Source organism: Euphorbia lathyris, chromosome 6 (genome assembly GCF_963576675.1).
Source record: "Euphorbia lathyris chromosome 6, ddEupLath1.1, whole genome shotgun sequence".
In the NCBI taxonomy this organism is placed as follows: domain Eukaryota; kingdom Viridiplantae; phylum Streptophyta; class Magnoliopsida; order Malpighiales; family Euphorbiaceae; genus Euphorbia; species Euphorbia lathyris.
Genome location: NC_088915.1, coordinates 478,599 through 493,477, shown reverse-complemented (window position 1 = coordinate 493,477; position 14,879 = coordinate 478,599). Strand labels below are relative to the sequence as shown.

The window sequence follows — 14,879 nt, the reverse complement described above, 5'->3', positions numbered from 1 at the left end:
TTGCCTTCTCTGTGGAAAATATCGTAAGGCTAAAATCTTTGGGGGCCCTAAGGAGAGAGTCGCCAATTGCTCTGTCCTCTGGAAAGGGCTCAATGCGGTGTTTGCAGAGTTCTGCTCTGGGGTTGGCCTGGAGGTTGGTAATGGTAAATCCATTAGCTTCTGGAATGACACCTGGATTGGTGACAAACCTTTACTTCATGTGTGCAGTCACTAGTACAGAAATGGACTATAGCTACGCCTTATTAGCCACAGTTGTTTAAAAAACCGTGACTAGCGGTCTTTAGAGTCGGTCGTTAGAAAAAACCGACCTTAAAAATAAATTATTAGCCACAGTTTATTATAAAAACCGACTTTAAATATCCTAATTAAAAAATGCGTGTGTTTTTAAGGGGTTTTGGTGTCGGTTTTCCAAAAAACCGATGCCAATAACCCTTTTATTGGCATCAGTTATGCTTGTAACCGACGCTGACCCCTTTGGAGTCGGTTTTTCCAATAACCGAGTCTGAAGAGCTGATATATATGGAAAAATTAGACTATCTTCCACTCTTGTTCTCGTGTTTCTTATCTCTGTGCGAAGAACCCTAGACCTTAGATACAAAACGATCTTCTTGTCTTTCTTCTCTATTTGCACGAAGAACCGATTTCCCTAATCTTCTGTTCTTTCTTCTTGCTTCTGCGGTTAAACCAATTTCATTGGGCGAAGAACCCTAGACCCATTTTGTTCGAGTTTACTTGAGTTCCTTCGTCTGCCTGAGTTCGTTCAAGTTCGAGTTGGCTTGAGTTCCTCTGTCTGCTTGAGTTCGTTCGATATATGGAGTTGAACAAATGTTTATGTTCGAAATCATGCCAGGGCAACTGTACCCTTGCTTTGGAGCTGTGTCCAAGTTTCACAATTTTTACTTGTTAATTTGTACATATAGTTTTCCTCAATTCTATAATTATGTTTGTTTGGTTTCTCATCTGACCTTAGCTCAATAAAGCTTTAGGTGATCTTTTCATGTTGTTTATATAAATAACAGTTTGATCCATTTCTATGCTTCTTGCAGTTGTTTGGATTCGCACGCAATGTGTTTGATAAAATTCCTGAGAGAAGTTTGTTTCCTGGAATGCTATGGTTGACGCTCTTGTCCAAATTGGTGAGTTTGAATCTGCATTTAAATTATTTATTCAATTATAGGAATTGTTTGAGCCTGATGGGTACATAATGTAGAGCATTTTAAATGCTTGTGCTGGTTTATGTGCTTTGTGTTTAGGGATGTGGGCTCATGCTTATTTGTTCAGAACGTTTGATGTTGAAGTAGCTATGGTTATTTTGATGTGTGTATTTTTGGTGGATATGTATTGTAAATGTGGATCATTAGATATTTGAACTAAGCATGCCTATGAAACCTGATGCTGTTATTTGGAGGAGTCTTCTTGATTTAAATGTCAATCATTAGATATTTCCAAAATCATAATTTTTGGACCCTTTTCTTTCTCTAAACAACACCTAAAGGACTTTTATGTTAGTGTGATTTAAACAATAATATAGTTAAGGAAATTAAGAACTCCTTTCCATGAATAAGATGCATATTCAGATGTAATTTAAGGAAATTAAGAACTCCTTTCCATGAATAAGATGCATCTTCAGATGTAATTTAAGGAAATTAAGAACTCCTTTCCATGAATAAGATGCATATTTAGATGTAATTTAAGGAAATTAAGAACTCCTTTCCATGAATAAGATGCATATTCAGAAGTAAATCAATTCCATAATCAGCTAAAACAGACAAACATAACAATCACATTTTATGAAATGCTAAAACAGAAAAAAAAAAGAACATAAACTCAAACAAAATCCTCTTCAATAAGTAACCAAAGCATTGAATACATTGTTTATCAAGAATAGATGGTGGATTATTTATCATTTGGCTTAAAAAAGCTGCTAAAGCATGGATTGGAGCATCTCTCTCTCTCTCTCTCTGTTCTAACATGACTCCTGGTAATATGCTTAAGAGTAGGACAACCAGAAAGTGCCAGAGTAAGCTCAAGTTCATCCTTTAGCATTTCAATTACCCTTTTAACTCTGTATTCTCCCTTGGCCACTAGCCCAAATACCACTGGTCTTCCAACCTCCAATCATATACATACAAACTTTAAGGACCATAATATAGAACAAGCAACCAGATCAACTAAAAAGCCGGTTCCCAAATTTTTTTCCTCCAAAAGAAGTCTGATAAACATGTTACTAATGAATATATACCATGTGAGGGGTGGTAATTTCGGGTTATCGTGTCAAAATCGTGTTATACTATCTATATGTTCCATATTGATTATATATGTGCTATAAATGCAAGAAAAATGATAATTGTGTCGATGATATCGTGTTTGTCGAATTGTGTTTGTAATTGTGTTATCGTGTCAAAATGTGCCACCCCTATCTTAGGACCACCTAATGAATGGAACATATGAAAGATACATGAATATTTGGAACATTAGAGCTCACAAGAACAGTTTGTGCACCAAGGGATAATGCTTTAAAAATATATGTTCCTCACCTTACTCCTCAGTCAAACAGTACAAGAATCTTCCCTCCAATAGCATGAACCACCTATAACCCCAAAAATTGTCTTAAAAAAGCATTCCTGCAAATGTTTACAAAGTGATTTATGAAAGAACATGGTAACACAAATAGCTAGTACTTTTGATCGTTTCATCTAAAATGACGTTCTGTTCTTACCCCCATAACTTGTTAGAATATAATAGCTCAATGTCCTTTTCATCCTGCATAAAAAAATACAATGAAGTAGTGGATCTTACCTCCTCCGAAACACTGATAGTGGCTGGACTGTAGTCTAGCTGACGAGCTCCGTGATTAGCGACAATAATTCCAGCAACGCCTACTTCCACTGCCTTAATTGCTACCAATATAGGCAGAACATGTTTAGAAGAAAGGTAATACATGTAGAAGAGCCAAAAGTGTTGGCTGATAGTGTAAATTTCAAGTTCAACAAACATTCAGTATCATTTGGTTAAGATATTAAAGGAACACCCTTGGCTGAAAATGTTACATGTCTCAGCTATTTGAATCAAAAATAAAAATAGATCATCGGGAGAGAGGGAAACACTGTCTTAACTTACCAATTAGATAAAAGTTGTGAACTTTCAAGTGTAAATAATGAGATTAGAGTTCTGTTTTTGTCTGAACTTCTTTTATGATGCAAAGACAAATGGAAGGGGAAAAGACAACCTTGATCTTACCATCTTCATGAGCAAGTATTAAAAAATTAGACTATATTCCACTATTGTTCTCGTCTTTATTATCTTTGATTGTTGATAATGCTTCTAAAGACTTGGTATTTAATTTTCTGCTTTAAGTATCTGGAAATTTTGGACCAATGCTTCTAAATATCTCACGTTTAATCTTAAAACCTATCTTAGCATCAGTTAAAGGCATCGTTACAAAGTTCTGTTTAAGTAATCTGTTATTAGTTTATAATTTGTTTATAATGCTAAAACTAATTGTTTGTAGTCTGTTACTTGGTCATGATATTAATAGATTCAACCTTAGATTGGACATGCTTACCCATTAGGTGAAAAACTATGTTCCACAAAAACTTTGATTTTAAAGCATTTCACGTTTCGGATACTGAAACTCTTGGAAACTTATGTGAAACATTTTGGTTCATGTTTCCGTAATTTAAGAAAATTGGAAACTTGTTTCTTATAATTTCAAAACGATTTTCCCAGGATATAATGTGTTTTCAGAAGTAGATTAATGTTAATCACTTGTTCAGTAAATCCCTAATATTTCTAGATCATCTTCTATAAGCTTTAAAATTGGTCTCAAGCATGCCTATGAAACCTGATGCTGTTATTTGGAGAGTTTCAATCGTGCTATTGTGCCTCTCTCCTCATTCTCATGCACATATTCTATGCTTCTTCACTTTCTCACTTGTCTCTATATGTAGTACTTGCTTCGTGGGTGTGTGTGTGAGAGAGCAAGATCACAATGGATCTTGCCTGCTCACTAGGGTTGCTTTATTCAAATTTAAGAATGCTTATTTTACTTGTTGAGTATCTGACTTCATTAGATGCTCTAGGAGCGTTGACTCATAGTAAAGTTACTCTAATAGGTTCAGTTTGGCTTTTTGGCGTTCATTAATGTACTCTCCTATATTTCTGGTCTATGCTACTTGTGATGTTCATAAGACATTTTAACTAACATGGATACGGTGGACCTGTTATGAGATCTCAATAGGGAAAATGTAGAGAAAATGTGTGGTGTACGTTTATTGTGCTTAGAAGTACTTCTGATCTTATGGACAAATTTTTGCAGATATATGCAACACTCAAGTATTTCTACCACTTGTTTGATCAAATATGTAAGCCCAATCAGTTTGCAAAATCAGCAGCAGAACCAAGAGTTCGTCCTATCTTCTATTGATGCTCTTCCAGCCACTGGAGGATCAAGAACGAAGCTTGGTAAGGCAGATTAATGAGCTTCTGTAGGGATATTAGAGAAACATAAGTAAGGAAGTTCTTTTTCATAGAGATTAATTTAGGGCAGCCACACAATTCAACTAATGTGTAGGGTTGTAAACGTTATGTCATTATGCACTACTATTTATTAGTTGGAAATATTTATTACAGTATTTCAACGAAAGCCTTTTACCCACAACTACGTCGGATTTTATTGTTGTAATATTTATGCTTATTATATTTCAATATTAGAGCTCCATTCAATCCAAAATAGTTTATTGTATTTTTTTTAATTAAAAACATATCATTGGCTACGGTTGTTAGAACAACCGACTCTAATGATCAGAGCATTAGAGTCGTTTGTTTTAACAACGGACTCTAATGGTCAGAGCATTAGAGTCGTTTGTTACAAACAACCGTGGCCAAAGACCCTTTTAGCCACGGTTGTTTGTAACAACCATGGCAAAAACGCAAGGCAGTGGAGTCGGTTATTTGTAAAAACCGACTCTAATGCCCCTTTGGCCACGGTTAAACAACTGTGGCTAAAGATGCCAATCATTTGCCACGGCTCCTTTGGTCACGGTCGTAAAACCGTGGTTAATGACGGTAAACGACCGTAGCCATAGGCCATTTCTGTACTAGTGAGTTCCCCCGCCGTTTAGTATCCGCAATTGGAGAATCGCCGATGTGGTGGACCCTGAGGGGGACTGGATTTGGTCTAAGTTTGAGTCCTTCTTTAACCTTGATACTCTTCTTAGGATTAGGGGAGTGAAGGTCAGCAATCAAGAGGAAGACAAGGATAGACATTGTTGGGCCCTAACTAATAGTGGCCCTTATTCCTGCAAATCGGCCTTTGAGGCTTTTACTCTCAACAGATCCGTCCCTCTCTCGAATACCTGGAAAGTCATTTAGGCCCTTAAAATCCCTTACTGTATTAGGAGCTTCCTATGGCTGGGAGTTAGGGATAGGTTACTTACTAACTCGGATAGATACCGACGGCATTTGGTGGAGTCCAAAGCCTGTAGATGCAGAGGACATGACGAAACATTATGCCATGCTCTTAGGGATTGCTCTAAAAGTATTGAGGTATGGAAAAAAATTCTCCCCTCCCGTGTCCTCTCTTCCTTTCTTGCCCACTCTGAAGGCAACTGGTTCTCTGATGGTGTGAGTGGGAAGTTACTGGACTTCATGGAGCATGGTGACATTTTCTTTGCTATCATCAGTCACCAAATTTGGAAGTGGAGGAACGAGGAGATTTTTGGGGGTAATACTGTTTTTATTCCTAACCTTGTTGAGTTCTTCTCCAATAAACTCTCTGTTACTATTGAGAGTTTCAAAGGAGATTCCCTTGCCAGATCTACCCAGAAGAGAGATGTCCACCTCGTTGGTTGGAGTAGGCCAAGTGATGGGGTGGTGAAGCTGAATACGGATGGCTCTTGGCTTAATAATGGGAAGATTGCGGCCGGTGGTGTTATTAGAGATGCGGGGGGAGCTTGGCTGTCTAGTTTCACCCAGAACCTGGGGATGGTCTCTTCCTTTTCTACTGAACTTTGGGGTATTCTCTCTGGTATTAAGCTTGCCAAGAGGCTGGGCATTAAGAGGTTAGCTGTGGAGTCTGACAACATGGAAGCCATCAAGATGATTTCTGAGGAGCATGTTATTTGTCTTAATAGTCGCAACCTTGTCAAATCTATCAAAAGGCTTGGCTCTTCCTTTGAGTTCCTGAAGTTCAGCCATATTTTCAGAGAACAAAACCGGGTGGCGGATCGCTTGGCGGCGGCTGGGCATGAGGGAATGTTAGGTGTTTCTACCCTTTATGCCCCTCCTATTTTTCTTTCTTCTCTTCTTTTAGAGGATAGAATTGGGGTTAGCTTTCCTAGGCTGATCCCAGGTTAGGCGTTTGTTGTTTGTTTTCTTTCCTGCTTCTACCAAAAAAAATATGGCATTTAGAGATTCTAATGAAAAGTTATATCTGTTGGAGATTTTAGGTAAAATGGCTCTTTAGCCCTTGCTTTTGTTTTGTGACTTTAAGTATCCCACATGAGAAACTTATGAGTTGGTTGAAGGATTTATATTGGGTTGGGCCAAATGAGTTATTAAATTGTGTTTAGTGGGTTTTACAAAATAAACCACACGCACGCGCTTGCTCGTTCGCACGACGCCCGCCCGTCCCGACCCGACCCGACTGGGCCCGATTTTTAATTGGCCATTAAATATTTTAAACCTTTTTGTCTATTTCTTAACAAATTAAAAGCCTATCTCCACTATTCCTGATTTTACTCAACCTTTACATTTTTCTCTCCACAAACGTTGTCCACTACAACGTTCAATTTTCAACCTAAACAAAAATGAACTCTTAGCAATTCTGCACTCACGATTTTTTCAATTACGCTTTTCATCTCAAACATTACTTTCTTCTCTGGGCATTACAATTCTTGCTGTTCCAAAGCTTCGCCCTAGAGTGCACTAGGTCGGCGCTTGCTGTGTAAACCTTGGTTGACGATCAGACTTCCAGATTGCACCAAAGTCTGTCGTAATCGTTTTCAACGCAATGGTTCTGTCCACGACACATCGTTTACATTTCGATAAGTTATTCTGTTCCTTATTTTGTACTTACAATTTGAAAACGATTAATTCTGTCCGTCATCATGTCTGCTCTAATCTCAAAAAACATTCCCGATCTCTCTAAATTAGAGCCCTTAGACGGTCTCAACTACAAAAGATGGTCTCAGAAAATGCTTATCTTTTTTGAACAATTAGACCTTGATTATGTTGTTCTTTCTGATCCCCTTATCGATCCAAACGGTTCTGCTATGTCGCTTATTGTTCAACAATATCATAACCAGTTTGCTAAGTATGAAAAAGATAACAAAACAGTCAGAGCACATCTCCTCAATCATATGTCGAACCCACTGTTTGATATATTTGTGAACAAAAGGTCTGCAAAAGAAATTTGGGTCTCTTTAAAAGATAAGTATGGGTCTGATGATGCTAGAAAAAGAAAATATGTTGTTGGCAAGTGCTACATTATCAAATGGTTTATTAGAAACCGATCATTGATCAGATTCACGAATATGAGAACCTTGTTGCTGAAGTTATCAGTGGAGGGGATGAGTATGTGCGATATGCTTCAAGCCAATGTTCTGCTGGAGAAGTTCCCTCCTTCCTGCAGTGACTTCAGAAACCACTTGAAGCACAAAAAGAAAGATTTCAGTCTGCATGAGCTTGTTAGTCATATGCGAACTGAAGAAGCAACAGAATGAAAGATAAGCAATTTTCCTCTATTTCTGTTTCTATTAATGCTAATGTGGTTGAATCTGATGTGATTCCAAAAGACAGATCAAAAGGACATGCAAACAAGTCCCAGAAAGGCTTCAAATAGAATAAGTCTTTCAAGCATGGAAAGGTCAAAAAGCGAAAGGTTGAATGCTTTGTGTGTGGAAAACCCCGCACAGAGCATTTCAATGTTTCCAAAGGAAGAACCAACAGAATTCAAATCAAAATGCTAACACAAAGCCTACCGAACAATCCAATTTGGTGGAGAACAGTGAAATCATTGCTGCTGTGGTGGTAGATTCGAACTTGGTGGAAAACAAAACTGACTGGATGGTGGATACTGGAACTACCAGACACTTATGTTCGAACAGGGAGCTGTTTCATCATTTTGAGGATGCTGCTGATGGAGAGTGCGTCTCCATGGGTAACACCGCACCTGCTGGTGTTGTTGGTAAAGGAACAGTCTTACTCAAATTAACTCCTGGAAAAAGTTTATCATTGAATAATGTTTTTTATGTGCCTTCACTTCATAGGAATCTGATTTCTAGTAGTTTATTGAATAAGGCTGGTTTAAAAATTACTTTTGAGGCAGATAAGGTGATTCTTACTAAGAATGGGACCTTTGTAGGGAAATGGTATCTAGGTGATGGGCTTTTTATCATGAACACTATTTATGTTAACTTTGTTGGAAATAATGCAAGTTCTTCTGAATCTGCTTATTTATGTGAGTCTTTGGATGCTTAGCATGGTAGATTAGGACATGTGAATTATGCTTCTATTAAAAGGTTGAAAAATATGCATGTTATTGATATTGTTAATTCTGAGCATGAAAGAAAATGTTCTATTTGCGTAGAAGCTAAATTTGCCAAGAAGCCTTTTCCATCTGTTACTAAGAGAAGTACTAAATTGCTTGAATTAATTCATTCTGATCTAGCTGACTTTAAGAATTCAATTAGTAAAGGTGGTAAAAGATGGTAAATGACCTTTGTTGATGACTTTTCTAGATACACCAAAGTATATCTTTGAAGATCAAAAGATGAGGTTGAAAGTATGTTTCTAAAATATAAAATGGAAGTAGAAAATCAGCTAGATAGAAAAATAAAAAAGCTTAGATCTGATAGAGGTGGAGAATACGGAACCAATTTCCTTAAAACGTTTTGTGAGGAAAATTGCATTATACATGAAACTAGTGCGCCATATACACCACAACAAAATGGTATAGCTGAAAGGAAAAATAGAACGCTTAAGGAAATGATGAATGCTATGTTGATTAGTTCTGGTATGCCTGATAATGTGTGGGGAGGCTGTTTTGTCTGCATGCTATATTTTAAATAGAGTTACTCATAAAAAATTAGACAAAACTCCTTATGAGCTTTGGAAGGGGTATTCGCCTAATTTAAATTTCTTGAGGGTCTGGGGTTGTCTTACTAAAGTTGCTTTTCCATCTTTTAGAAAACCCAACATAGGGCCAAAAACCTTTGATTGTGTTTTTATTGGATATGCTTCTAATAGTGATGCCTTTAGATTTATGGCACTAAATGACTATAACATATGTGAATCTAGAGATGCAGAATTCTTTGAAAATATTTTTCCTTTAAAGAAAAATCTTGTGTGTGATGATGTTGGTCCCTCTAATTCTGTACCTGCTAGTGATTCTCTTGCTTCTAGTTCTTTGGAAAAACATGATGAATGTGAACATGAACCTAGAAGAAGTAAAAGAAGGAAAAATAGCTAATAGTTTTGGACCCGACTTTGTTTCCTCTTCTCTGTTAGAAAATTTAGATAGAATAGTTGATGTTTTTATGTCTGCCTATCTAATAGAAGAAGATCCTAAGACATAAGGAGGCCATGACCTTTGTAGATGCTAACTTTTGGAAAGAGGCAATAAAAAATGAATTAGACTCTATTATGGTAAATCACAATTAGGATCTAGTCTTTTTGCCTAAAGGGTCCAAAACTATAAAACTTAAATGGATCTTCAAAAGGAAAAGAAGACCTGATGGATCCATTGAAAAGTTCAAAGCTAGATTAGTTGCGGTAGGCTATAGTCAAAAGAAAGGAAATGACTATTTTGATACTTACTCTCCTGTTACTAAAATTTCTACTATTAGAATCTTAATTGCAATTGCAGCAATACATAACTTGGTGGTACATCAGATGGATGTAAAAACAGCTTTTCTAAATGGCGATTTAGAAGAAGAAATCTATGTCCAACAGCCTGTGGGAAATGTTGTACCCGGTCAGGAAGATAAGGTATGCAAACTGAGGAAGTCACTGTATGGCCTACACCCAGACAATAGTATGAAAAGTTTAACTCCACTTTACTTTTTGATGGGTACGTAGTTAATGGATCAGATACATGCGTTTATTCTAAATCATTTGGATCAAATTATGTGATTGTATGTCTTTATGTGGATGAGACATGAATAACACCAAAGCCTTCTTATCATCACAATAAGACATGAAAGACATGAGAAAAGCTGATGTAATTCTTGGTGTCAAAATTACAAAAAGTGAAAATGACTTTTCTTTAGGACAATCACATTATGTTGAGAAATTATTGAAAAAGTTTGATAGCTTTGATGTAGTGCCAGGTAGAACACCCTATGATTCTAGCATATGTATTACTAAAAATAAAAGACATAGTGTTTCACAAGAAGAATATGCTAAGATTATTGGGAGTGTTATGTTCTTAATGGCTCATACTAGACCTGACATTGCATATGCTGTAAATAGATTGAGTAGATATACTCACAATCCAAATGATGAACATTGGAATGCACTTCATCGTTTACTTCAATACTTGAGAGAGGTACCATGAATTTTAATTTGCATTTTAATAAATTTCCTGCTGTTTTAGAAGGATATTGTGATGAAAATTGGTCATCCAAAAATGATTTGGTGTGTTCCACTAATGGTTATGTTTTCATTTTGGGTAGTGGTGCCGTCTCTTGGAGATCATGTAAACAAACCTGTATTGCACGCTCAACCATGGAATCAGAATTTATAGCACCATTGCACCTTACATCATCACACTGTGAACCATTGCACCTTACATCATCACACTGTAAAATTACATATGAATAAAAGGATGCTCCAGATGCTGAGTAAGAGTCGAATTCAAAGAATGTATAGAATGGTTGACTCTATTAATCTCAGTCTGCATAATTAAAAGGCATATGGACACAGACATAGGTTCTTTTAAGAAACGTTTTCTTAACTAGGAAAAACATGGAGAGTTTCACACAGCTTATGTAGGAACAAATTTCAAGCTAAAGTACAAGAGTTCCACAGGGGACTTGATCAACAAGGAGAACTTAACATGAAGTTTTTTTTAAGCGCTGAGGATCTTTAGGGTCGATTTATATAGAACACCTACTCCAATGCTATAGTCATTGGGGTCCGTCATTTACTAATGGTTGAATCCCAATGATATATTTACTTTTAAAATTTCTTATTTATTTTTATTTCTATTAACTTTAATGTTATAGTTATTGGGGTCCGTCATTTACGAAAATTAATAAAAAAACTGATTAATATTTTAATTTGAATTCCTCTTCATAAAAAAAATTATTTTGAAGTATTGTTTTATTTATTTTTCTTTAATTGCTTCTACATTATTAGACAAAAATTTAAAAATACAAACTATTTAATCTTTGAGATCGATTATTTACAAAATCTCATCTTCACACTAGGAAAGGAGCTCAAGGGCTTTCTTCAAGTCTATCCCAGCTTGGAGATTGATAAATATCTTGTGTCTAGCTTCTAGCATCTCAATCTGACCAAGAGGTAGGATTAAAAATGAAATACTCAACCAAACAAATGAGTAAAGTGAACAAACCTAAGCTTGAAGAATGTTGGTCAGATCCATAACTTTGCCATCACTTGCTTGGGTGGATTTATATTTTATTGGAATGGCTTAATATTATTTTATTATATAAGTATGGTAACCTTTGTAACGAGTTTAAGTATTTGACAAAAAAAACTTTACTAGTGTAAAAGTGTGTAAGAGTGTAATATATAAAGAAGTTGTCGTGTCTTGTGCCATTGGAATTTTATATTGGGTAAATAAAAGTCATCCTTACAAAATTACTATTCATTCCATTACCAATTGCTTATTCGGTCCCTATTCTTTAACACAACATTTATGTCTCTGGTTGCACAGTTTCCCTGAAGTCAACATCTCACGAAGCAACGAGAGACTCAGCAATTGAGGAACCAATGGTGTGTATTCCAGATCTTGAAGATGCCATAAATGATACATCAAATAAATCAATTACTGAACAAAACTCAATGATTCTCTACAACTCAGAAGTTCGAGCACTAAAATAAGTGCTCCAGACCTCAACAAGACTATAGATGCATGTTACAGTGGAAGGAAAAAGAAGCTCACTTAATGAAACAGTTTCATCTCAAAATTGAGTGGTTTCATCACAAAACAAACTGTTTATATATAAGAATTATTGTGAAACAACAAAGAAATAGAGCATATTGATGGACACAAAGGTAGTTGTTCTTCAGGGTACTCATACCAAATCATAAGAAAAAAGATATGCTAGTACTGATTAGTGAACGTGGTCAACCATACTATTGCAGATACTCTGGCACTGAGATCATATATGAGGCTGCAAAGTAAGTTGAGGTTTGGAATTTACTAATTTCTAGTTTATGTTAATTTGTCCTTCTTACTTGTTTAATTTGCATTATTTAAAGGAAAAACATAAGTTTTTGTTTTGGAACAATTATTTTTATTGATTGGTCTCATTATGGTGTTAAAATATTATCATCAAATATTTGTTTTCTGATCTGTTTACAAACATAATTAAAATAAAATCATTCTAGGGATCTTTTATTGTTCAGAATTAGATGCATTTTTTCTTGATGAATATTAACAATAAATCTAAAATTTTATTAATATAAAAGTGGGATTTACAAAGTTATTTATACACGGTAATTTGATTTGAATATTCCAGAAAAGTGAAAAATCCACATGAGCCATTTTATGTACAGAAAATTTGGCAACTCTTGACCATATTTATTCACTATAGGAATTTTTACACTTTATTCTATCATCAACATACATGGGATATTTCTTTGGCTTCACAGCCTCCTGCTCTCTAACTTTGAAGACTCAGACTTTTAGGCAGCTTTACCTTTTTCATTTTTTCAGTTTCCTTGAAATGGCTTTAGATTACACACACATTTATAGAATAAGTATTTACAAGCAAGAATCGTTCATAAATAGTTTCCCAGTTTTCCAGTTCATTAGTACCAACTTCTTCATTTGAGACTCAGTTTGACTGCATTAACTTTGAAAATAGTTTTGCTCATCTTTGATTCTGACATAACAGGGTGTTGTAGATTATGAGGGTAGATTGCTCATAAATTTGTGGGCAATGAAATGATATACTATCGATTTGTTTGGTTGTAGCCTTTGTGCACTGATGCATAAATTTGAGGAACCTAACAAAAAACGTCTAAATTGATACTTCGTCAAAAATCTATCCATTTGTTTGGTTGTAGCCTCATAAATTTTAGGAAGGTAACAAAAAAGGTCTAAATTGATACTTCGTCAAAAATCTTAGGCCTATTTTGTTACCTTATCCCTAAATTTTACTACGCAGGTTGAAAGCATAGTTTTGAGTATCATATCAATGTTTCCCAGTAATAACGACGAGTCTCCTGCAACTGGATCATATTTTTAGGAATTTAAGTGAGTTCTGTCCTATGGGCGATCATATTTTTTTGGGTAATTAATTTATTAGTTCCTAACAAAACACACTGTTTAGTCCTGTATTTTTAAAAACACACGGTAAAGTTTCTAACGTTTTTCTCAGTGAACTGTTTAGTCCCTAAAATTAGTCGCTGCCGTTAGACTCTCATGAAGATCCTGTTAATCAATTTGAATTTGCGTTCTTCTTTTCCTTTATTTTCCTTTCCTTTAAACTCTAATGCATCTGAAATTAACTTTGAATGCTCGATTTTCTTCTTAATCGATCAAATTCGTAAGCATTGGGTGTTCTTTTCTTATTTTCCATACAAATAGCTTCTTCTTCTAAATTGGATTTCCTCTTCTGAAGTTTGAAGATAAATAGTAAAGGGTAATTTAGTCATTTCTGAAGTCATAAACGGTAAAAAAAATCTAACAAACGGACGGAATGACTAAACAGTTCACTGAAAAACAGGTTAGAGACTAAACAGTGACTAAACAGTGTGTTTTATCAAAATATAGGGACTAATAAATTAATTACCCTATTTTTTTTGTTGCATGTTTTTAGAGAGTAACACAATTTGGTTTTGGTTGAATTAAAAGATTAGTCAATTTAGATTTTCCTTTTCTACCGATTTGTTTACATTAAGAGACTAACAAATGGAGCAATCCGTTGATATAGATTTTAGGAATTAATTTAAACGTCTGGAAGATACTTTTAGAAATACTAAAAGTATATAAGTTGCTTAAATCCATGAACAAAGACAATGAAAAAAACAAATAAGCCTTCTATTAGTGTTCTGACTTATTATCTTAATTTGAAATTCTGATTCTTACATATTGAAGTTATGAATTCTTACAATAATATAAACAAATTAGAGTAATATACTGTAGTTCGTATTCTTCCTGCAAATCTAATTTTGATGTGGTGTATATAGGTTCTTCACTTGAACAAAATTCTTCAAATGGAAACAATTCTGATCACAAAATAGATTACTTCAAATATAATTATAAGGATTTCATATCTTTACTTATAGATAGTACATATAATAGGGTTTCTACTTCAAAAGATTTTGATATGGCTTCATCTTCTAATAAAGAGCTGAAGATTTCTCTGAATTGCAATTTTGGAGAAGTGGAAGATGAATGCCGCAGTAAATACAAAATTCATGTTTTCTCTTTGATAAAACTGTTGCAAATGGTTTGTGAACATTTCTTGCTTGTAAATACTAATTCTATAAATGTTCCTCTACTCCAATATGCCCAAGCTTCATTAATCTCAAGCCATTTTAAAGAAACTATGGAGAAGGTAATGCTGCCAAAAAGTCTACAGTCTTCAAAGGTAATTATGCTCTGTTCATAGAGAAAGAAATGGATCTGTTCATGCTTTTGAGCTACTAATCTAGTAACTGAAAGTTCTCTTGAGATCTCG

General features: G+C 35.1%; 1 long non-coding RNA gene across 1 annotated transcript; it reads left to right on the top strand.

Annotated features, from left to right (window-relative positions):
• Window positions 1-485: 485 nt before the first annotated feature.
• Window positions 486-4,732, top strand: LOC136233903 (uncharacterized). The gene is made up of 3 exons (XR_010690981.1): window positions 486-910; window positions 1,047-1,136; window positions 4,319-4,732. It is a non-coding gene; the product is annotated as an uncharacterized lncRNA (long non-coding RNA).
• Window positions 4,733-14,879: the final 10,147 nt, after the last annotated feature.